At 33.5% G+C, this 26,132-nt stretch overlaps 1 protein-coding gene across 6 annotated transcripts in view; it reads left to right on the forward strand.

The window, feature by feature from the left end:
* Nucleotides 1–14,922: 14,922 nt before the first annotated feature.
* LOC106662874 (microtubule-associated protein futsch) overlaps nucleotides 14,923–26,132 on the forward strand; it is a 39,779-nt gene continuing 28,569 nt past the window's right edge. For 2 of the 6 annotated variants that reach the window (XM_014387298.2, XM_014387302.2), the window contains exons 1-2: nucleotides 14,930–15,054; nucleotides 17,165–17,276. The gene's annotated coding sequence lies outside the window, so the exon portion shown is untranslated. Of the gene's footprint in view, nucleotides 15,055–17,164; nucleotides 17,277–26,132 lie in introns of all 6 variants that reach the window. The other 4 variants (XM_014387306.2, XM_014387299.2, XM_014387300.2 and 1 more) reach the window with 4 other exon arrangements.

Consider the following 26,132-nt stretch of genomic DNA (forward strand, 5'->3'; position numbering starts at 1 on the left):
TGCATTTGTTAAATTTTAACAATGTTTGTAAATCCCAGGCCCTGAAGATGATCTTAATAAAGATCGAAACGTTGGCACGATAAAGAAAATGTTTTTCTAAAACCTACGTCACATCAGACCGCATCTCACGATTTCCAAATAATTTCGGAAATAAAAAATTGTAAAACATGATTTGCTGTTTAATCTTTTCAGCCTGCACAATGAAACTTGTTAGAGTATTTTTAAATCCAAACATGTTTTCAGAGTAGAGATCCAGCACACCCAGGGTGAAGGACCGGGCGATTATATTGCAGCGACAGTCGCCAAACCTGCCCCGATCCAGGAAGAGGTGCAGCGACCTGCTCCTCCTCCGCCAGAATCCGACAGCGATTCGTCTGAATAAATTTATCGACTCGTCTGAAATTCAGAAAAGTATTAGCCATTAAAATAAAAAAACAACTAAAAACATATTAAATAATATCGATTTATCTGAAAGAAATTTAGAAGGAAAATGAGAGTTTGTTACAAAAAGATTAAGAACTTGGAAATAAATATTGGTAAGTCAAATTGATCCTCTGACACGAAAAATATGTTATAAGATATATATTTATATTTAAAATATAGTTTTTGTTGCGATTCCGCACAAACTGAACATCCGTTGTAATTATTTACTACGTATAAGGAGAAAATAAAGTATTGTTTAACTGTAATGATCTAACTAATCACTTTGAACATGTTCTTCGTGCTTATCTAAATGTGTTTGTTGGTAGTTTAAGATAAAAAGTAAAGAAGTAAAACCTATAAATAATTCTAATTATTGCTTGATTTTATTTAAGTTAAAAATATATTATAAATTTATTTGGTGTCAAGTTGTACAGAAGAACGTCAGATTAAAATATATTCTTGTACGTTAAGATAAGTTAGAAAAAAAGTGCTGATGCAGCCCAAAGTATATAAGAAAAAAAGGACAATACGTGTTTGATGTTTTCCTTATAGAGTTTATAATTATCAAGTACTGAACCTTGGACTTTCATTTGTATCGTAGAGAGAGAAAAAATTAATTGGAAAAAAAAAGAACAAAACCTATCTGCCAGAAACAACCAAGAATCACCTTAATAAAATATATAATACTATCGTAACAAACAAATCCAAGCATGGATTCCTTTAAAAATCTTCTCCGGGGTTCTGTATTATCTTATTGTTTGCATGTCGACATACCCTTGCATAGTTGTTAGCTGTAAATGTCTTACTTAAAAAAAAATCAAAACTAAAAAATGCTGGTTTTAGGGTTCACAATATTAGTGTTAACAACGTACAGTGTGGCTGAATTGGTAATCGTAAATATAATACGTGTAAATTATTTTAAATAATCTTCCTAAGCTTACGTGTATGTTGGAAAAGTCCAGGGATAAGGATATAAAATAACCATTGTTTTGTTTCAGAAAGTTTATAATTGTTTAAAAATTGTTTGCTCTAAGTATTAGTGTTAGGCGTACCATTTGCATTTCGTACAATTTAAAATAGGCAGAGCCTAATATAAAGTTTGTGTATGCTTATATATTTGTATATAATTGTTTTACCTTAAGTACGCGTTTTATTATAGCTTCCTTTTTAACATCAAGATATCAGTATTCTTTCGGAGAAAAGCTACGTGTTGATTCATTCAAAACATATATGTGTTTGTGACATAAAGGTTAAAAAATAAAAAAAGTTGTTGAAATGTTTGTTATATAAAAATTTTAACTTTACTCGATAAAGTGCTAAAATATTAAATTAAAAAAGGAATACTGAAAAATTTAATTTTTCTTAGTATTTTTTTAACATTTCGAATGTAAAGAAAAGACCAGTATGTTATTACTGTGGTTAATTACTGCTGCCTATTGTTGACTGATTTTTCAGGCAGATGTTATTAGTGAAATAATATAAATATTATCTTTAGCAAAATAAGTGGTCAATATGTAATTGATATAGCTGATTATTTACTGTTCAGCTAATACCATTAACATACCTGTCAACACAGTTTATTTGTAATGTACATATTTACAGCCAAAAGAGAATTTAAAAAATGAAAAAGAAGATTGGAGCAAAGAAATGTCTAGTCGGGATAGAATAGTATTATGAAATAATAAGTATAATTGTAATGTTAAGAAACTGTAATATTCCAAGCCCTCTGAGAATGATTGTTGAGTTTTGTTGACACAGTAGTTATTATTTAGATGAACATGTATAATGCAATAATTGATAAACTGAAAAAAAATGTATAGATTTGCAATCGTGAAAGATATTAAAAGATTAGATATAAGATATCAATCAGGGTTAATCGAACCCCCAACAATGGTAATTGCCACTATTCGTAAATACCAAATAATAATAATGTGTAAGGAAATTGTTAATATTTATCACGTTATACATATTGTAGTATGAAATTGAAAACAGATTATTTTTATTTTAAATGTATCGTTTCTCCCACAGAACGTAGTCGAGTGCTTATCTAGTCTGAAATGAATAAACATATACCGATATTATGAAAAATGGAAAAAAAACTGTATATCTAAAGTAAATAAAATTTAATTTGGCCTGAAACTTGAGTTTTGTATTTTATTGTTTACCTCTCTTTTTTATGTGTGTGTGGTGCTTAGTGACCGTTAATCGATAATTATTCAGAAATCGTGAGATGCGGTCTGGTGTGATGTAGGTTTCAGATCAGTTCTTTATCGTGCCAACGTTTCGGTCTTTATTGAGATCATCTTCAGGGCACAATTACACAGAAGACAAACACTTTGAGCCCTGAAGATGATCTAAATAAAGATCGAAACGTTGGCACGATAAAGAAAATGTTTTTCTGAACGTACATCACACCAGACCGCATATCACGATTTCTGAATAATTCTCTTTTTTACTATTTATTATTACTTAACTACAAAAGGGCATTCCAAAAAGAAAACCCTCTAATTAAAAGGTTAAATGCTTCCAATTAAATCGCAAAAAAAATTAATTGAGTTAAATATCTCTGATCGCAATATAACGAGGATCCGAAAATTTGCCGTTAAATCAGTTTAGCCTTCACTAATGGTTTAAATCAATCATCGTGTAATCAATCCATTTCATAATTATCGATTGGGTCTTCTTGAGTTTTGACGTCAGAATTCGCTTAAAGTTCACCATTCCTATTATAATTAGGTCATTCCTAGTCGATTGTAATTAAACAAAGGCTGTAATCTAATAGTAATAATAACAAGAATGTGGGAAGTTTAGGGGTTTGAGGTCTTTCAAGCCTTCTTCGTGTTTTTATTTCTTTTTCTGCTCTTTCAAGCGTATTTTTCAACCTACGGCCATTTGAGAGTTTCGATCGCTTATTGTCGATCTGCTTTATTCACTCCCCCAGAGTACTCGATATTCTCAGGGGCGGAGGGGTTATGCAACTCCTTCCTTTCAGGCTAATAAATTAACATAAACAAAACATCCGATATCAACATGGAAGTCTGGCCACATTCACTTTTCCTGAATACTCGATATTCTTCGGGCTGGTTTATACCCACTCCTTTCTCCTTTCTCCTTTCTCGTCACCAAATTACTTTTACTCTCCAGACGTCACACAGTCACCCTTGAGTACTTAATATTCCTCGGGGTGGGTTGAATACATGTCATTCTCGCTAATAAATTACTTTTACTAACCAGAGGTCATACGCTCACCCCTAAGTACTCAATATTTCTCAGGTAGGTTAAATTCACGCCATTCTCGCTAATAAATTACTTTTACTAACCAGAAGTCATACACTCACCTCTGACTACTCAATATTCCTCGGGCTGATTTGAACCCACTCCTTTCTCGTTAACAAATTACTTTTACACTCCAGACGTCACACAGTAACCCTTGAGTACTCAATATTCCTCGGGGTGAGTTGAATAAATGTCATTCTCGCTAATAAATTACTTTTACTAACCAGAGGTCATGCACTCACCCCTGAGTACTCAATATTTCTCGGGGTGGGTTAAATTCACGCCATTCTCGCTAATAAATTACTTTTACTAACCAGAAGTCACACACTCACCTTTGAATATTCAATATTCCTCGGATGGGCTGAATCTACTCCATTCTCGCAAATAAATAAATTTTACTAACCAGACGTTACACACTCACCCCAGAGGACTCGATATTCCTCGGGGCGAGGTTGTGTAACCTCTTTCCTTTCAGGCTGATCAATTACAATGATTCCAACAAATTAAAATAAATACAACAGAGAAATACAACGCAAACACTAAATACACTTAAAAATCCCTATAGCCCTGAGATACCGGAAAGCGATCTTTGCACGCCGCCGTGCCCCAAGACGTACAGATCCGACGATGGTTAAATAAACATCAAGAAATGCCAACATAAGTTATGTTAATCAAATTTTGTTTTTGGCTTCCTTTTTAATTAAAACTTAAAAATTAAAAATCAGTCGAATAATACAGAACCTTCGTGGAAATTTATTTTTTCACTGCATCAAATGTACGTAAATTTAAAACGATTTTAATCTTAGTTCCTATGAATAAATTGAACATAAAATAACTGATGCTATCTAACTTTTGTTTTCTCAATTACAATCGACAAATAAATTAACAAAGATCAGAAAGAAGAACTCTTACTTTTCACAATTAGACATTGTACAAGAAACATAATTATTTGTCTATAAATGTATAGTGTTTACGAAATATTTTTTGCTCTCGGCTATTTTCAGCCACTTACTCATCTGGTTTCCCTTTGCTTAACATTTGAACAAAAAGAAGAAACGGCTTTGTGAGCGCATTTTATCAGTTCTGAGATTGACAAATATTTTGGGTTTTCAGTTGAGATAAAAAAGTCAGTGTCACGAATGGAATTCGAACCCACGATCTTCGGCTAGATACGCCGCTGCTCTATCACTTGAGCTATCGTGACCTCACACACGAGGGGTCACGATAGCTCAAGTGGTAGAGCAGCGGCGTACCTAGCCGAAGATCGTGGGTTCGAATCCCGCTCGTGATACTGACTTTTTTGTCTCAACTGAAAACCTTATATATAACATTTGTCAATCTCAGCACTGATAATGCGCTCACAAAGCCGTTTCTTCTTTTTGTTCAAATGTTAAGCAAAGGGAAACCAGATGAGTATGTGGCGGAAAATAGCCGGGAGCAAAAAATATTTCGTAAACACTATACATTTATAAACAATTGATTATGTTTCTTGTACAATGTCTAATTGTGAAAAGTAAGAGTTCTTCGTTCTGATCTTTGTTAATTTATTTGTTCTACTATTTTCGCGGTCCGCTTGACCAATTAATATATTATAATTAATTAAGGTTTTAGTTGAGATAAAAAAGTCAATGGCACGAGCGGGATTCGAACCCACGATCTTCGGCTTGATACGCCGCTGCTCTACCACTTCAGCTATCGTGACCTCGATCCACTCGGACACCAACCTCCCATCTCAACCGCACCNATGGCACAATTACACAGAAGACAAACACTTTGAGCCCTGAAGATGATCTCAATAAAGATCGAAACGTTGGCACGATAAAGAAAATGTTTTTCTGAAACCTGCATTTCACCAGTCCTGAACAGTATTCAAGAGCAGTTCATATAGTATCTGAATTTGGTGAAATGTATCCTTTATTTCGATTATTTACCGTAGTACACCGTAGTTTCAGGGGCAGAGAAGGACGGTTATCACGGAGAGTAAAAGGGTAAATTAATCAGTCAAATATCGGTAAAAAAAAAAGTATTTTCCCCTACATAAGATATTCTTTATGTATGTTTTCAATTTAATGTACTTACAAAGTACTAGACAATCAGTTGATTGGTAATAATTGAACGCATTGATTTGAACATTATAGTTGACGAAAGGTTACTATCAATTGATTTGGAGAGAAACTAAATAATATATCAAAGCTTTTGTCAATAATGTCTTCCCTTCTTTCTTCTTTCTTTGTTGCTGATACTCCTTATCAATCAATAGCAGGGGATATTAGTATTTTATTACTTCAAACTACTCTCAGCTGTTTTGGTTCTTTATATACAAGAAAATTTAATCAAGAACTGGCCACATTTAGGGCTGAAATATACAATACACTACTTCGCTTACTAAATCAGACAATTCATTGTGGTACGTGAAAAATCCTGCAATAAATCAAATTCCGACATAGCTAAATTGTTTTAAGAGTATCTTTCAACAATTCACTCCACATCATTTTATACTTGACCAGAATCACTGGCATAACATTGAACACTACTTGAATATCTCCTTTCAACTCTCTCTTCGTCCGAAAGCATTTGCTCTACCAGACATACCACACACTTTTAAATAACTACCTCGAAAAGCTCTCGAGTAATGATTTAATTACAACACAAATATTACAAAATTTCCCCCCCACAGAGGCTTTCTTTACATACCTATACAATGCTGTACTCAGGGCCTCATATTTTCACAAAATTCTAAAAAAACTCCTTCTCAGAAGATTATTGCCCGAAATTGAAAATGCTGATTATATTCCCGACCAATGGGTTTGTATTCCACTCATTTCACTGGATAACTGAAAAGCTGCATCGCATTGATGCCAAAATCGTCTCTTTTTTTTAATAAAATCAGCATTCCTCGGTTGTCTTTCTTGATTTAGAAAACAACCTTCGATCGAGTTTGACACCCCGACTTGCTTTGAAAACTAAAGAAAATCCCCCACAAGAATATCCCATACTGAAAACGCATCTAAGGTATACAGGGTGTCCGGCTACTCGTGCTACAAACTTTGCCCGTACTTTCAAAATTTAACCATAAAAAGTCCTAAGTAACTATGGTCCGAATCTCAGCGGTTAAGACATTCGAGTTTAAATTGAAGATTACATTGCGTAAGTAATGAAAGTTACTGTTGATTACCTGCCACAAGCGTAAAAAATCTATTTCAAACAATTACGAGAATTGATTTTTAAAAATAGGGAAATAAATTGGAGAAAGTGAAAAAAAATCGGCATTTTAACATATTTCGGCCGAGCATCGAGTCTGCAGGCGGACTTTTTAGAATCATCGGACGCAATCAACACGGGCTTGCAAGAAGCACAAAGCTTCTGTTGGTTGGCGTATTCGAACTCGGTTAGCTAGGGATGTAAGATAACATTACAAATTTTTTTACTTCAAACTGTGTTGGTAAAGATTAATACCTTTCTAATTTATCTTTAGCTATTGTTTTGCGAACCTCCATTAACTCAAATTTTAAGATTCAGTAGTCAGAAAGTTCTTGTCGACGTTTTGTTTTGGAAAGGTGTAACGACGAATGAAACCGTATGAAAAGAAGAAGTGGACTTGAATTTCAGGGCTCAATCCTTTCAGAATTAGGTTTTCTTTTTGTCCATCTGTATTGCGCTGTATACAGGGTGTTCGGCTACTCGTGTTATAAACTTTGCCCTTAGATTCTAGATTCAAAAAGGAACCAAAAAGTTCTAATTAACTATGGTCCGAATATCAGCAGTTTCGGAGTTATTCCACTTTTTCTGATTTTTTAAGATTTCACGACCATGCTTCAAATAAACAATGATAACTGCAAAACTAAAACGTTTTGGACAAATCCATTGATACCATTGGAAACTACATTAAATTTCCAATCAGATGTGATTAATATTAAACTTGTACACGTTCGTGAAACAAGCGTTTTAATAGCGAGAACTTTGAAAAATAATTTTATTTTCAAAGTCGAAAAACTTACTATGGTGATTCTAAACAACTATTTCCAAATCTAGACCAGCAAATTTCAGCAAACGTATTACATTTAATATGCTTTTTAGTGGTGTAATTTCTTTTTTAATTACTTTTTTCACGCAGAAGTCATTATGATAAAAAAAAACAGGAAAACCGGCGAACGAGGTCAATTCGTATAGACCAATATCGCTACTACCAACAGTGTCTAAACTCTTCGAAAAGTTATTATTAAAACGAATAAAACACATCGTTGAAAAAAAGAAAATCATTCCTGACCACCAATTTGGATTCCGAACAAGACACTCAAGAATAGACCAAATTCACCGAGTAACGGACGTAATAGAAAAATCTCTCGAAGAAAAACAAATTTGTTCTGCTATCTTCCTTGATGTCTCACAAGCTTTTGACAAGGTCTGGCACGAAGGACTCATCAATAAACTAAAAGGTATGCTACCAAAGCAGTATGTCGATATTATCAGTTCCTACCTAACTGACAGACTGTTTAGAGTCAAACAAGAAGATCAATATTCAAAATTAAAAACAATAAATGCAGGAGTGCCACAAGGTAGCATATTAGGTCCACTGCTTTACTTGTTATACACCAGTGATTTTCCGAAAATAGATGGAGTAAAAATTGCAACGTTTGCAGATGACACAGCGGTGATATCACTAGGACCGACTATCACCCACTCAACCAAAATCCTCCAAAATGCATGTAATAAGATAAACGAATGGACAAAAAAATGGAAAATCAAGCTAAATCAACATAAATCAGTTCATCTAATCTTTACAAACAAAAAGGTGGACCATGTTCCGTCGCTCACAATCGATGGAACTACTATACCATACAGCAATACAGCTAAATATCTGGGAATGACCTTAGATGCCAAGCTGAGATGGAAAGAACACGTGAAGAAAAAAAGGACAGAAATAGGTTTAAGGTATAGACAACTATACTGGTTGATAGGACGTGGCTCCAATCTTGCTATACAAAATAAAATATTATTATATAAACAAGTCATAAAGCCTATGTGGACATATGGTATTCAACTATGGGGTTGTACCAAACACAGCAATATCAAAATCTTACGTAATATGGTCAATGCACCTTGGTACATAAGGAATAAGGACTTGCATAGGGATCTTAAGATCCCTGAAGTCACAGCGGAAATACAAAGATTTGCCGCCAAACACCAGGCTCGCCTCAGCCAGCAGGAGAATGTGGAAGCGACCAAACTCTTACATAACCGAAACATGGTCAGAAGATTAAAAAGAACAAAGCCATATGAACTTGTGTAGTTAAAAGTGAATAGTGAAATGTAAATCTTATTGTACCAATGGGTTTATAAGAATGTAAACATTTATTTATTCTATAATATTATTGTAAAATTAATGGTTGGTCTAATAAGACCATTTTTAATAAATAAATTTATCGGCTATGACCTTTGCCGTTCGCCGACCCCCCCCCAAAAAAAAAAAAATAAATTTAATTTAAAAAAAAATTACTTTTTCAAAGGTGGGGAAATTGCAAGAGAAAAGGAAAAACCGTGGCGTCGAAAATACATTGCGGAGAGCATTTCGAATCAAAATTTAAAAAAGTTTTTATTTTTTATTATTATCATTTGTTACACCTTAGCAATCCTTCAACCATGGATTTTTCCTTTCCTTCATCAATTTCTTCATCTTTGAAAAAAGTAATTAAAAAAGCAATTACACCACTAAACAGGATATTAAATGGAGTTTGCTGAAATTTGCTGGTCTCTAGGTTTGGAAATAGTAGATTTTAGTAAGGTTTTCAACTTGGCTACTAAAACGCTTATTTCACGAAGGTTTACAAGTTTAGTATTAATCACATCTGATTGCAAATTTAACGTAGTTTTCAATGTTATCAACCGATTTGCCCGAAACCTTTTAGTTCTGGAGTTATCGTTGTTTATTTGAAGCACGGTCGTGAAATTTTAAAAAATCAGAAAAAGTGGAACAACTGCAAAACTGCTGAGATTAGGACCATAGTTAATTAGCACTTTTTGGTACCATTTTGAATGTAGAATATACTGGCAAAGTAGCCAAGTAGCCGAACAACCTGTATATAATTTTTATTCCAATCTTAATTTTTGATTTTTTGCCTCACAGTGTACTAAAGTTAGTCAAACGACACAATCAACCCAAATCGAAAATATTTATTTCATCCAATAATAGTAAATAACAAATAAATATAATATAAAAATCCTAATAGTTCTTTGACTTTTGGCTCAGTAAGTTATAAATTTTTTCAATGTACAATTTTTTTTAAATAATGCATGACAGGCGAAAAGACTTGACAAAGCACTTCCCAGCCCAAAAGCGGTATTCCCGTAGAAATGTTGGAAAATAACACTATTTACACCCTATCATGTAAAACCCTTTTGCCTTGGTCAGTTGAGTTTGAGTCATGACCTTTCATGAAGCAATTTCTGTTGATCCACAACCTCATTCGAATAAATTAATAATAGCAGACATTGACTAATATCACTCCATTAAATGTAATACGTAGATTTTTCTTGACTTTTTCCTTTCACCCCAACATAAAAACGAAAAAAAACCATTCCCTAAATCCACTAAAACTGCAATATTAATTTTTTTATCATAATATTTATTGTATCCCTTGAAAACGCAATTTTATAACAATATTGTTTATTTAGATTATATTGAATAATATCTACATCTAGTCCCCGTAAAAAAATCCATTTATGCTAATATTTTTTGTTCCATATTAGTCTTTACTCCTTTGAAAAATGGCAAAAAGGAGCGAAAATTCAAAAAGTGGGGTTGAGATGGGAAGTTAGTGCCTGAGAGGATCGAGGTCACGACAGCTCAGGTGGTAGAGCAGCGGCGTATTTAGCCGAAGGTCGTGGGTTCGAATCCCGCTCTTGACACTGACTTTTTATCTCAACTAAAAACCTTAATTATTAGACTTTACTTTGCTAAAAATTACTCAAAAATATATTTAATGATTTATATCTTATTCAATAGAAACACTTCGTATACTGTACAACCAAACAGGAATTTCACTAAATAACGAAAAATTTATAAGCGTATTAATTCAACTTTGCCTTTTATGAGCAAAAATTGAAATAAGAATAAATAAAACAGAAGAAGATATAAACCAATAAGACGCCAATAATTTGTGGAATGAAGACGGAGAAATGTGAAAGGAATGTTCTCGCAACATTTGAGCTGGCTTGATAAATAAATGTATTTGTTCGGTTATTCAATACAACAATTATTACATTGACTTGAATGGATTAAATACAAGTATTATTTATTTTGTGTATTCAGCACAGTAGCGTTAAATAATAATTAATTTGTGCACAATGATGACGTACTAATTAATTTGTTTTTACTTATTTATTTACAATGCGTGCTTGAGTGCGTGTGTGATATTAGATTAAAAAGTAAAAAAATGTACAATAAAGTTGTTATGTTTATTTAAAAACACTTAGTTCAATATTAAGTGTATTGAACTAACTACTAACTCCCCTCGAAATATTGATAAACGTACTTTCTGCTTATTTCTTTTCGGCTGTACAGCAACTAAAACCGCTAATATGTGAGCATAAACCATGTAGCATATAACACCTGCATGGATGTCGGAAGTCCGGTTTTTTAGGCCTTTAATTATCGAGTGGGATTTGGAAATTTAGGTAGGGAAAGTAATAATGGAAAATCGATTCTATTATTTATTAATTTAATATTAAGACGACGAGAGTCTAATGTGTATAATATTTTGTGAACTGTAAGAAATAGTTAATAATCATATTATTAAATTATTATTATTATTATTATTAAATCATCATAATAGGGGACCGCGGTAGCCGAGTGGTTAGCATGAGAGACTCACGCCGCGGTCGTGGGGTCGATTCCCACCGTCGCCTCTGGCCCTTTTTTCCCGATAACCCCCAATTGAACAACATATATAAGAATTCGTCATGGCTAATATGCAAAGATCATAAGGCCAATTAAAAAAAAATAAATAAATAAATAAAAAATACAAAAAAATCATAATTTAATGAGATGAATTTAAATAATTTATTTTGAATTTGTTGAACAGGAGAAGAGAATTCAAGATTAGAACGAACAAAGGAGCAATAGAGTTGTTTAAAGGCTATAACATTGAAATTATGAGTATTGCGAAATATGTACCTAGCTGTTTGAAATTTATTATCGATGAAATACATAATGAAAAGGACATTGGGCTGAAACGTGACTCCTAAGTCTTTAATATAATCGACATTTAAACATTAATAATATTATAAGAGGAGCAGAATTTTTTAGAACCTCGGTAAAAATAAATACCTAGGTTTTTTGAAGCGTTTAGTTAAACCATATTTATGAACCCTTTTTATTTAATACCATCCGTACATTTTTTTACGGTTCGCAACAGCAGAGGTTATCAACCCTCGTGGTGCCAAAAAAGCCCATTTGCAAGTATGTCGTGTTCGAATATGGATTCGAACCCGGGACCTTTACCTTACAGTGATGAGCGCCGTGTCAACGCCTAAGGCCAGGAACACACTTACCCGATGCTACGCCATGCGACGCTACCCGATGCTACCCGCATCGCCTTGCCACGTTTTGGTGGGGTGTGCACATCTATCCGACGCAAGCACACGTCGCGTACAGTCCACAGCGTTTATCACAATAATCACTATCACAATCGCAACGCATCTTTTGTTCTTAATGCACTATTTTGAGCAAAATCTTGTAATAAATTGTTAGTTAAATTTTATGAGCACAACCATCTAATAAATTGTTTGTTAATTGTTTTAAATAAAGTTACTCCTAACCATCATAATTAAACAATGTTTATAAAAACTTATGTATTTTTGATCTCGTTTAATTTGAATTACAATAAAATAACATGTAATTAATATAACGACAAAATTACATGTACTTAGTTTGAAATAAACTACAAAAAATATGAGTTACATTACAAAATGGTGTAATTTTACGAGCAAAACTATGAAATAAATTGTTAATTAAATTTTTGTGAGCAAAACCGTGTAATAAATGGTAATAATGTAATAAATTGTTCCAATTTTAGTATATGTACCGCCGAAGCGAGTACAATAAATTGTTAGTTAAATTCATTATATCAAAAAATCGTATTCCGGTGTTTTGATTAATTTTCTACCAAACCATTAAAATTAATTTTTTAAATAAAAACTAATTAATTTTTAATCACAGTTAATTTGGTTTATATTAAAATAAGTATGTTGTAATTAATATAACGACAATAATACATGTAGTTTGAATAAAAATATGAGTGTCCGGTTCTTTTGTCTTCGACTGTACTCGATGCGACCCGACGAAAATCTGGACAGAGGGTATCGCAGAGCGTCTAGTAGCTTAGCGTGGCATAGCATAGGGTAGATGTGCACGGGGGTATGCAACCTTATGGAAAATCGGAGTTTGGATTTGCGTCGGGTAGCATCGGGTAGCGTCGCATGGCGTAGCATCGGGTAAGTGTGTTTCTGGCTTAAACCGTTGCGGCCACCGACGCTCCCTACAGATAGGTATTGTCAACTTACACACAGTAGAAATAAAAACTTAATAATTAAAAAAAACGATACTCGTAGTATCGATAGTAAATTGTAAAGATATCGCACTGATCTTTGCTGATGAACTATGTCCTGTGCTTACATCTCTTGTACCTGTCTAACTACGGAGAGTTTTGTTCAATTATTAGCGCATTGAATGCAGGATGGGTGTTAAAACTTGTTTAGAAAAATATTGATCAAAGAATCCTCAAGGCTAAAATGTTTGATAAAGGAAAGATGTATTTTTTTAAATAACTATCATTCTGAGCAAAGTATTTAAACGGTTTTGACACAAAAGACAAATGTTTGACATAGATGTACTTTTATTGCCAATAAACATGTTTGAAACAGTAGAGCCCAAAATATGCAATAATTTTTTAAACATAATTATAGACTTTGTTAAGGCTTGCTACAGATATTTACAGAAAACATTATTCGTTTGACAAAGATGCCCTAGTTTTAAATATTCTTTTTACGAAGTTGTATAGAACGAACAGCTTCTCACAATTGCTTTGAGCGTAAATAATTAGACAGATCAGTGGAACTTGAGAGGGAAAAGATACATAGAAAAGTACATAGAAAAATTATGTGTAGTAAGCTGGGGGGATAAAACAATGAGCACTCAAGATTGAGTTTTAACCTTATAAAACACTTTGCCAAACCTGAACGTAATTTAAAACTTATTAACGCGCCTTAATTGAAAAATCCATTTATCCTTAATCCATTCGATGCATTTTGTCATTCAGTGACGTGAGATCCTCCTACATCAACTTGTTCTTGTAGGTATCAAATATTGGTGGGATTTCAGCAAGGAAAGGAGCTTCGGTTAACTTTTTGTTCATAATAATAGAACTATCTGCTTTAACAAAAAGTAGATTAATTGGTATAACTAGATTGAACTTTGTCTTGTCTATCTAGAGATATAAGTCTCTAAACAAATTTTGGGATAGCGGTAATCGTCCATTCCCAGGTCCCTTAGAGCTTTCCCCATCACTAGGTGGCTTAACTTAATAGACGTAAGATCTCGTTCAAGGTATTTGATGGAAGTTTCAGCATAAGTTTGAAGAATCCCACCTAAATTTGTTCTTTTGTACTCTACCAATTGAGCTATCGTGACTTCGATCCACTCGGACACTAACTTCCCATCTCAACCCCGTAGAGCAGCAGCGTATCTAGCCGAGGGTCGTGGGTTCGAATCCCGCTCATGGCACTGAATTTTTTATCTCAACCAAAAATCCTTAATTAATTGAAAGATTTTAATTGGTCAAGCGGACCACGAAAATTAGTGAATTTGGAAGTACAATTTTCATTTCGATACAAAACATACAACTGTTCCAAAAATGTATTTCGGTCGTGTTTTCAACTGGTGATGTCTGACAATTAAGTTTTAATTTATTTAATCAATCTAGATGTTTAGAAATGTGGTATGTAATATTTTACATTTTTCATTTTGGCCGAATTCGAACCTCGACACGCCAAAGGGCACACGGTCCCAGAAGGGAAAGAGTAGGTGTTTCCTGACCAAAACAAGTTGATAAAAGGACGGGAAGGAAGATATGTCGATGTTGACAGGTAATCCTGATGTAGACAATGGCCGAGAGGACGGGTGGGTAAGACGGGAAAACAGGATGACTGGTTGCGTACGCAGATCGATCCCGTGGTGTGGGTGGTGAGACCTGCTGGCAGTGGGACGAGACAGCAGGGAGTGTGGCGAGTATTGAGTGGAGTAGTGTCGCCGGTCTTAGGGAAAGCATGGGATCGACACCGACCGCTTCTGATGACCTCGTAAGAGAAATTTTCTTTCCTTTTTTTTAATCGTAAAAATTTATTTCAATGTTTGACGTGGGCTATGAAAGGGAAAATTCTATAGCTTTTCAAAGGAAATATATTTATTTTTTTTTTATTTTATATTCGGTACTTTATTCAAATTATCAAGAGCTCGACGTAAAATAATTTGTCTGGTGATCGAGCCGCGCCTAAGCTCATGTGAATTTTTCTCCTGAACAAAAGTATACGAAACTAGGCCAAAATGTTCAAATGCCAATCGATGTTTTGCAGTATTACCTCAACGTTCGATGTGAATAACGATTTGCTGGCCTATTTCATTGAAAACCAATCAATTGGCAATAACGTTATTCTTTTTGGCCGGTCCTACTCACAAATTAATCTGCATCGAGTGAATTTCAAATATGGACCTGTTTTTAAAAAATCAAGGATTGGGAATGACAACAGGTACTCCACGTAATGGATTCGTCTCGCTGGGCAAATTCTGCTCTATATCATTCCACCTCAAAATATTCCCGGTGGCTTTCGCCCTTTAATAAATAATGCTAGTTCCCACTACAACGAGGTATTCGTACAATCATCTGGCATTCTTTTACAATCGAGACCAAACTCAATAAATATTATGAGTGAGAGCTTTCAAAAAACAACTGCACAGATCAAAAGTAACATTTTTTAACAAATGAATATGTAATGTATTTTTCCAAATTTTCCTTCTCTCTCTCTCTCTCTCTCTCTCTCTCTCTCTCTCTCTCTCTCTCTCTCTCTCTTTCTCTTTCTCTTTCATTCTGTTTTTTTCTCTTTTTTCTCTATCTATTGATTTTATCTGTATGTTGCTCTCCCTCGGTATATTATTAGATTGGAAATTAAAAATTATATAGATATTACTTTCAAAATAATGATTATATTAAAAAAAACTCACACCCATCATCGAGCTTTTAAAGACTAACACATCTATTCACAATTTTCCAACCTCAGGTGAACCGAAATTAAAAACTGAAGTCATATAACATTGGATCAAATGTTACTGGTACATTCTATTATATAACAAAAACTGTGAAGAAGTGTTCATTTTTTATCCTTCCAAACTAGTAATTATAGTTTCAAACTACTGCTGGAAGATATTCCTTGAAAGAGAGAGAGAGAGAGAGAGAGAGAGAGAGAGAGAGAGAGAGAGAGAAGAGAAAAAGAAAGAAATGTTTGGAAACGTTTACATTATACATTTATTTTTATGATCTTGTAAGCAGTCATAAATTGTCTCAAATTAATTTGCAACTTATATAAAAGCAATAAAATTGTTTCTTGATTCCTTTAATAATTTTCTTTCTTGTTTTTTCGAAATAGAGACGTTTATCTATTTTAAGTTGAAGCTTATAATTGCTGGTAGATTCTACAGTTTTCAAAATGTAGAAATCTATTGAAAAATGACGCTTTTTTGGCGGACTTACAGGCAAGGTTATCCTAATGAGAAGTGGAATCATTAGTTATATTATTAAAATAATTAAACTATTTGTGTAACTGTACATCGACTTCATATTATAAAATAAGAAACTCAGATTATTCCACAGTTAGTCTTTAGTCCATTTTTGAATTTTTGAAATATTAATGACACAAACTTAGTCGGATTAGTTATTTTCGGGGGAGGTGGGAGGGTTAAAAAAATACGAGATAATAATGTAAAAATTCTTTATTCTTCCTTGGAAAAAAAAAACTTTATGAACAGTACATTAAAACCTTACAGAAAAGAACTGCAATAGTTAATTTTGCAAGTTTTGCATAACCATAAATAATCAATATTGATAGTTGTTTTTTCTAGTGTATGGATTGATCATTGAGAAATTTTCAGTGCCTCTTTTGTCGTTGTTCTTTGAAAACACGATTAAAGACTTTCTGTATAAAAGGTGTTCGAAGTAAGCAGGACATGGAAATCTCTCAAACCCAGGATATCTTTCCCATGAATTTTCGTGATTTATTGATGAAAGTAATGTTAATTAAATAACATTAATTGATGTTTTGCATAAGTTTAAAGAATAACTTCATAAAATCTATCATAAGATAAAACGCAGGATAGTGAACCTGTCCTAGTTAATTTGTATGATTTTTTTTTGTTAAGGGTTCGGCAGGGTGAGCTAGAGCTAATGTTTGTGAATGAAAGAAGTGTTTTATGGGTCCCAAAAGGTTGCGTAACACTGGCTCCCACCGAAAGGATTCATCCGGACAAACAGGTAAGCCCTTTATTAACCCTTTTCCCGCTTATCCGTCTCGCTATTTCGGCCAAGCTGCTCCCGGCGAATGTTGCGTAACGGTGTTATATAAGATGGAATAATGCATGCGGCCTCTGTCCAAGATATAAGCAATTTGAAACCGTCTTTAAGGATCTCATCGCCTTGAGTGCAGCAATTACCGAGCTTTCGGTTTTATAGAATCGAAAGAGCTAAAGATTGGATTCCCCATATTGATCAAACAAAGCTATTTTAAGATCTCCAATTATAAACCTAAAAGAACAAAATTGCCGCCGCGTCCTGGCAACCCATCGTCTTAAACTTTTCTTTGACGTCTTCTTCATCAAACTTCGTAAGTTGATAACTCGTCACTAATGCAAAGAGCCTTTGCCACTGGAACCTTTAAAATTTTTGCAATAAAGAAACTTTTAAGTATAGTTGTTTTTATGATAAAATAAATAATCACAATTAATAACATGTTAAATCAAAACCTAAACATCAGACAAAATTGTTTCTTATTTAAATAATCGACAGTGTAACCGGGTAATTAAGTCGAGGTCCGGAGTTGGTTTGGGTGTTGTGTTGGTTCGCTCGCTTTGAACTTTGGTCGGGACTGGAGCGGGCGAAACGAAGCGAGATCAGCACGAGCAGGATCCACGATTCGCCCAACTTAACATTTTCATCTACCGGATATCGTCTCATTTCTCATCATCGGATACCGTCTCGTTTATGGCTCGGAGAAGACGGAATAATGAGTGCTCACTTAAGACATATTACTGTTAATTAAGACCTAATTTTTATGTATGTATCAATTAATTAAGGTTTTTAGTTGAGATAAAAAGTCAGTGTCACGAGCGGGATTCGAACCCACGCCGCTGTTCTACCACTCGAGCTATCGTGACCTCGACCCACTCGGACACTAACCTCCCATCTCAACCCCACCTTTTGAAATTTTCTCTCCTTTTTACCATTTTTTTCAAATGTCGTGTAATCTATTTGATTCTCCGTGGCCATTTCATTTGTCGCCGATCTGGCGCCCGTTCATGATTTTCCAAAAATTTGATTTTCGTCTGGAAGAACCAGACCGGGTGTTCCAACAGATCCAATTAAATGTCAGTGAGATGTTCAAAAATTCAAACATCTTTCATTGTATTATAGCACTAAATCAAATTTTATATTAAATAGAAAAATTCTAGTTATAAAACATTCTAATTTAAATAAATAACATGAATTGAGAATGAACCCTTGAAATTAATGAAGGACGCTAAAAGTCTGACATACGATATGCAATGAAATAAATATAAATACTTTTATTGAAATTAATAAAAATAAATTTAATTTCTTTAGTCATGAAGGTATGAATTTTTTGTAACAGTTGTAAATTTCTTCCATTTTCATAAATAAATCTAAGAATCGTGTTATCAGAAAAATTAAAATATTTAGTCTTAAATATTAGGTAGCATCCTTGGTCTTGTCCTATACAGGGTGAGTCATTTTTTGACGAACCATTGGAAAATCAACGCGGGTGCGCTTAAATATGACTCGAGGCTTATTTCCTTTGATTAATACGTTAATAAAAGAAAGTGAGTCAATTTTCGGTGCACCAGTGGAAAATCAACGTGGGTGCGTTTAAATCTGACTCAAGGCCAATTTCTTTTGATTTTAACATTAAAAAAAGGAAGTGAGTCAATTTTCGGTGCACCATAGAAAAATCAACGTTGGTGCGTCTAATTATGACGGCACATTTTATTTTGTTAGTCTCGTACCACAAAATAGGCGAGTCACTTTTCGACGCACCATTCGTTACAAATTAGTTTTAGTAGGTTGGAAGGAAAATAAACAAAACCAATATTATTAAAACATTATTCAAACACAATGTAAAAATTTTAAAAAAATTCTTCACAAATTAATTTGATTAAGGTTTAAGAGTATTTTTTTCGTCCGATCATCGTTTTACGATAGACTAGGCTACTGTGTTGCAGCAAATGGAGTTCTGTTCGAACAATTATTATAATGATTTTGAACATTTTTGCTTTGCTAACAAAGGAGATTGTTACATTTTTTTTACTTTACCAGAAAAAGGAGATTGTTATATTTATTTAATTTTTTTACTTTACCAGAAAAAAATACTCTTAAACCATAATCAAATTAATTTGTGAAGAATTTTTTTTAAATTTTTACATTGTGTTTGAATAATGTTTTAATAATATTGGTTTTGTTTATTTTCCTTCCAACCTACTAAAATTAATTTGCAACGAATGGTGCGTCGAAAAGTGACTCGCCTATTTTGTGGTACGAGACTAACAAAATAAAATGTGCCGAGTCATAATTAGACGCACCAACGTTGATTTTTCTATGGTGCACCGAAAATTGAATCACTTCCTTTTTTTAATGTTAAAATCAAAAGAAATTGGCCTTGAGTCAGATTTAAACGCACCAACGTTGATTTTCCAATGGTGCACCGAAAATTGACTCACTTTCTTTTATTCACGTATTAATCAAAGGAAATAAGCCTCGAGTCAGATTTAAACGCACCCGTGTAGATTTTTCAATGGTGCGTTAAAAAATGATTCACCCTGTATATCATTTATACTGCTGACCTACCAACACATCCTGACACTATTATCACCACTACGCGGACGACACCGCAATCCTATCCTCTAACTCGAATCCTGTCCAAGCTACCTCCAACATCCAGGAACACCTTGACTTATCGAAAACTGGTGTAAAAAATGGAGGACAAGACTGAACGAGGAAAAATGCACTGTCTTGCCCTCCATTGTACATCAACAACAAAGAGATACCAGCTTCCACTCAAGTCAAATACCTGGGACTATATTTCGACAGTAAACTGACATGGAATTCCCACTCAAGACGTAAAAAACAGCAACTTAATACAAGACTTGGACTACTACGAAGACTTTTAAGATCGAAATCGACTTTGACAATTAAGACAAAGCTGTACAAGACTTTACTAAGACCAATATGGGCTTACGGAGTAGAAACGTGGGGCACTGCTAAGCCTTCCAATATCCAGCGCATCCAGTCCTTCCAATCGAAAGTCCTTAGACAAATTGTCAAAGCACCTTATTATGTAACTAACCTCACTATCCACAAAGACCTCAACATTCCTTTTGTCAACGAACTAATCCGGTTCAGATTCCAAACATTCCATACCAACCTTTCGAACCATCCTAACCATATTGCTCGAGCCCTATCCACTCATTCCCATCCTGACAACCCACCACGTCGCCTCAACCGACGATGGCCTCGGGACCTCCTTGACACCTAGTCATACATAGTGAGTTCCAGCAGTGGCTGGCTCCTCAAAGCATGTGTTCTACCAGTGCAGTGCTGGCATTAGTGCTAGTGTTGTGCTGTGTGATATATTAATCATGTGTACATATTTGTATAGTATACAATCCTGTATAGGTAACAAATAAATTTTTAAAAAAATTGTGAAAGCAAACAATAAATATTACAAATGACAAATTGTTTGCCCCAAAATATGTGGACAGTTAATTATTTATTAGCAAGGTAAGTATAAACTTTTTTGAGTGGCAAAAAACCAAACCACCCTCAATATCTGTAATAATCTTTTATGCAATCCTCCATAATAATAACTTTTAACAATATTTGGTCGTTTTAAATGATTATAATTAAATAAAATACAAATAAAATCTTCCAATTGTGTTTACAATTGGATTTTATAAATAAATCTTAGAATAATCAATCTTCATTGTTGTTTTTCTGTAAAGCTTCTTTCTTACGTTCCGGTGATTTAATTTTTTCATGTAGTTCCAGTTTTATATTAAAATTTATTTGAGAGATGAGAGTTATAGATCCGACTAGAATCATAGCATTGTTGGAAGATAGAAGGTGCTTAACATTCCCAGAATAATTGACCGAAGGGTCTTCACTCTCAATACCATGATATCAGAGGTTACTCAAAAAGACATGTATCAGATTGCCATTGTGTCACCCAGGTTTTATTGTTTCGAACGTATTCCATAATGGACATTCTGCTGCTGTTGAAAAAGAGCAATGACTTTAACAAGTTAGAATTGTTAGTGTCAGTTTACACACTGCACGACGAGTTCTTTCAGAAGATGGATTACGTGCGAGAAGCCTGCCTCTGATCCAGAGTTACTGACAAAACTAACCCAGATCGGTTTAGTTTGGAAGAAATAACATAATTGGTCTGGGGAAGATATGACTAAAATCTTGTCTTCGGATAAGCCAAGGTTTTGTTTGAGGTTTTCTGACGGCCGAGATTTGGTTTGGAGAAGAACAGAAAAGCGATATATTATAGAGGTGGTGGTGTTATGGTTTGAGCAGGCATTTCCATGGAAGGACGGATAAATATGACCTTCGTTGAGGTTCTGCAACACCTGCGCGATTCATTGAAGACTTGTTATCAGAAGAAGTTCCTCAGATACTCTAATTGGGGGCGGTTTTATTTTTCTGCATGACAATGCAATGCCCCACACAGCTAGGATCGAACACCTTTGGGACGAATTGTCAAAGAATGTTTTTAAGCCGCCCAGTGATACCAGAGAATGTTCGCTGAAAAGAATGAAGATATTCTACAGCACTACATCCAACACCTCACAAAATTGATGGTACGTCGAATGCGTGCTCAACTTTACTGAGTGAATTTTACTCAGTTTAATTTTTTATTTAGCTATACCTTAAATTTTGCTTTAAAAATAATCAGTAAATAACAAAAAATAAAATTATCACGATTGTAAGTATTTACTAAAAGAAACGAGGATGGCCACTTTTTTGCCTCTCAGTGTAGATCAGAAACGACAATTTCGGAGAAGCAGGTAAATTGTAAACTTGAAACTTAGCTCATTAAGTCTTGAGGAACCCTAAATTATTATATTCTAAGAATTAATTAAACTTATACGGACTTTTATTTATTTAAACTTTGTTATATTCTTTGGAGCAATCGTTCCTAGGTTTAAACAGAGATTGAAGGTTCATTCCTTTTGTAGACTAGTTTCCAATGATCCTTAAAAATTATATTCTTTAAGATTTTTAAATGCTTTTTCGAGTATCTTAAGTGAGGGCATTTTTTAAATGTTTTCTTTATAGGTTGGCCTTGTGTACTAAATGACAAGGTAAATTTTTCTTGACAGAGGAAGTCATTGTATTAATTGGCAAAGGATAAAAACGGTGCTTTTTTATAATTAATCCTTATTACTCCACTTTGTCATTGTTGCTCCCGATTTCTCGATAGGGTAAAACGTGTAATTTTTTCAATTAAAAATAAACAAAGGTTGCAGTGACGTTCGTTTTTTGCCGTTCAATTGTAGATTTTTGTCCTTGGGATCTGAACGTTTAAATAAAATGATGCATAATTAAATTTATTTTGTTATTTTTGTCAAATAAAATACTGTAAAACAGGATTGTCGTTAGAGGAACCGTTAGCTGGTTAAAATATTTGAAATGATTTTCATTTGTGAGGTCAGGAGAAATGTCACAGGAAATAAATTGTTTTTAAATTACAATTAATTAAGGTTTTTAGTTGAGATGAAAAAAAGTTAATGGCACGAGCGGGATTCGAACCCACCTTATGTAAAAAGGAGGGAAAACTCATAAGGTGGGGTTGAGATAGGAAGTTGATGTCCGAGTGGATCGAGGTCACGATGGCTCAAGTGGTAGAGCAGCGGCGTATCTAGCCGAAGATCGTGTGTTCGAATCCCGCTCGTGCCATTAACTTTTTTTCATCTCAACTAAAAACCTTAATTAATGTAATGTATTTATTGGTCAAGCGGGCCACGAAATTAGTGAATTGTTTTTAAACTGCACTCGTTCTTATAAGCTCTTCAGTTAATATTATTCACTTCTGTTGCTTTAAAATGTAATATTTCTAATGCTAAAGGGCCTATTCATCAACTTGTACATGTTTATTTTTATACATATAAGGAATATTTTTACAATTTTGTAGAGAAAATATTTTTTTTTTCTTCATTTCCTTTTTCACCTTTCAGTCATATTTGGATAAGCTTCTTTAACGTAAATGTCGATAAGATTAAAAGGTCACCTTATAAAAGGTTTTCTTATATTCCTAGATACACTGTGCCTGTTGAAAGGATTGTATTGAATCCATACAGTAATATGTTCTTCAAAATCTTTTTTATATGTTTTGCTTTAAAACTTTATTTCTTTTTCATATATTAATATATTATTACAAACAATTTACTTTACTCAGTCATTGGTTAAATGCACGTATTGCAACCTTTTTTCATTAAAGATTATAATAAAAATAATAAATTGTTACAATAATCAAAAGATTTAGTCATTAAATGTACAATTTACAGATAATGGTCCGGTTGTATATGTCAGTTATTGATTGAACGATAGCAATTAAGTCAGTAAGTACAAATTACAGGGCTTTTCTTACATCGGTTAAATTGCAGAAAAAAAGTCGTTTAAATAACGCCTTCTGGGTTAACTGTTGTCGACATTCTTGAGGAAAGAATCTTTTGGCCAAAGGAAAACAGGGTTAAGTAAGACCAAGGCAATATAAGATTCCTTGGGGGTTCATGAAAGACAGTTTTCGCTGAAAGTGGTCGTTAATTTTCTAAATCAAGTATTTTCTTTTTCCTTAAAATATAAGTATGTATCGTTCATTTGCAACCAAATAGCGAATTACGATATTATCAGAAATAATGTGAGACTGTCAATTTCAGTGAAGAACTTCGTGAACAAGTCAGATCAACCTCGCGCTTTTTATTCTATAAGGAACTTTACCAAGATGATTTTAATATGTTTAACCATCTAAGGATAGGTCTAAAGGTTTGTCATTGGTCGAGTTAAGGCGGTTATTCAAAATCAGATGGGACTTCCTTTATCTCAATGGTGCACCTTTTCGGGCTAGAGAAAATGTAATTTGTTCATTATGCAATGACCAGGTTAAAGAAGACAGTGCATTTTATTGCAAAATGCACTATCCTATCGGAGATTCGGCTTCTGCATCTAAATTTTTCTAAATTGAATATGACACAGGTTATTCACTTACTGCTTAATGATTACAAAAATTTAATCAAATATGCGCGCCACGCCTGGCACTATCGCCAAGAGTTAATATTAGAATTTAATTTTTGAATATTTTAAAGCCTTGTCATTCTAAATTGCTGGCCCAAATAATTTATATATCTATATTATTGTAAATTAAACGAAGAACAAAAATTATTGTTTATAATGTATGCTAGTAATTAATGTAATTATTAAAAATTAAATTATCAATTGTAATATTTATTTATGGATCAATTTTTTTTTTAATTTTTTCTTTTGTACATTTTTCTCTGTGTCGACCAAAAATTTAAGTCAAATGAAAATCGACCTCCGGCAGACGGACCCTCCATGCCATTTTTTTACTTTAAATTATATACTATGTAATGTACTTTTCTTTTTTGCAATAAAGTATTATTATTATTATCGTTCATTTGTATTTTTTTTAATTGGTTAATTTATTTAAATGCTTTCATCTATCAAAAATTCACCTCAAACGAATTAAATTTTTTGAACAGTTATTTTCATTTATTTTCTACACGACTTGATTAAATTCCAATTTTGTTTATTGAAAGTCGGTGTCAAATTCCTGCGGGATATTCACACGAAAACCAAGGGAATGACCCTTCTCAACCAGGTTAATAAACTTTAAGTCTATACTTACACCTCTCAGTGGCTGAACCGCTAGTAACTTTCCTTTAACCCAATAGAAGTCTGTTCGGGCTAAATTAACTAAAATGTTCTTCCATGTAGATATTAATTACCCGAGCCGTACATGTAATGTGATACGCGTTAACAGTTTTAGAAGTAACGTTTACTTTTCTTGCCCAAAACCGCTAAACCCGCAAAGCCGGCCTGTCGTGCCGAACTGTATACAACGTAAGGTGACTTTACATAATATTATTTCCATACTACATAATTTCCAACCGTAAATACAACAATAAACACTTATGTCCATTCACGTTCATTCTTGAAATTAATAAATCAAAAACGTTTCAATTTGGTTGTGATTGTAAAAATATGTTTGGTGTAATATCAAAACGAAAATAAAATAAAAATTTCCAGAAAATCTAAACAATTAAAACCTGTTACCACAATCACATCTCTCATATAAAGAAAAATCTACATCTCGGTCTGGTCTGGACAAAAAAAGAAATTCAACTGTTATCTGCCAAGCTTTTGACCTATTTTAAGGTGATCATTAGGGAAAAACAATCTTAAAGATGTCTACAAATTGATATAATTAAATTTTTAATATCTGGTTTCAAATTTCTTATCAAATGCAATCCAAAAGAATGTAATACTCCAAAAATGAGTTGCTGTCCTAGTTGGGACTGAGCCAGTCTTCAAAGAAACTTGAAACTAGATGTTAAAAACTTAATTATGTTAATTTGTAGACATCTTTAAGATTGTTTTGCCCTGATGATGACCTTAAAATAGGTCGAAGCATGGCAGATGACAATTGATTTTGTTTTGTTATCCAGACCATACCGAGATGCAGACTATGCGAAAATAAAAAAGAGTTCGATACATCAAACACCTTAAACAGAAATCGCTTATGTATTAATTCGCAAGTTCCATACTGGGCTTGATAATATCAAACACATTTTTATTTCTTCGATTTTACCCTTAATATATTTAATATAATTCGGAAATGTGATGTGACAAAACTTATTTGATTGATCTGATTACCTTAAAAAAATATTTTTCTAGGTGATGTTTTGAAAGAAATTTTTTTTAAATTTCGTTTTGATTTAATTCGCTCGGTTTTACACGGATTATTTTGATACAAAAGAACTTCTGTTTCTATTTAAAGAAATATATTTGAAATATAAG

This window comes from Cimex lectularius, unplaced genomic scaffold (assembly GCF_000648675.2).
Source record: "Cimex lectularius strain Harlan isolate CLEC.00 unplaced genomic scaffold, Clec_2.1 scaffold84, whole genome shotgun sequence".
Taxonomy (NCBI): domain Eukaryota; kingdom Metazoa; phylum Arthropoda; class Insecta; order Hemiptera; family Cimicidae; genus Cimex; species Cimex lectularius.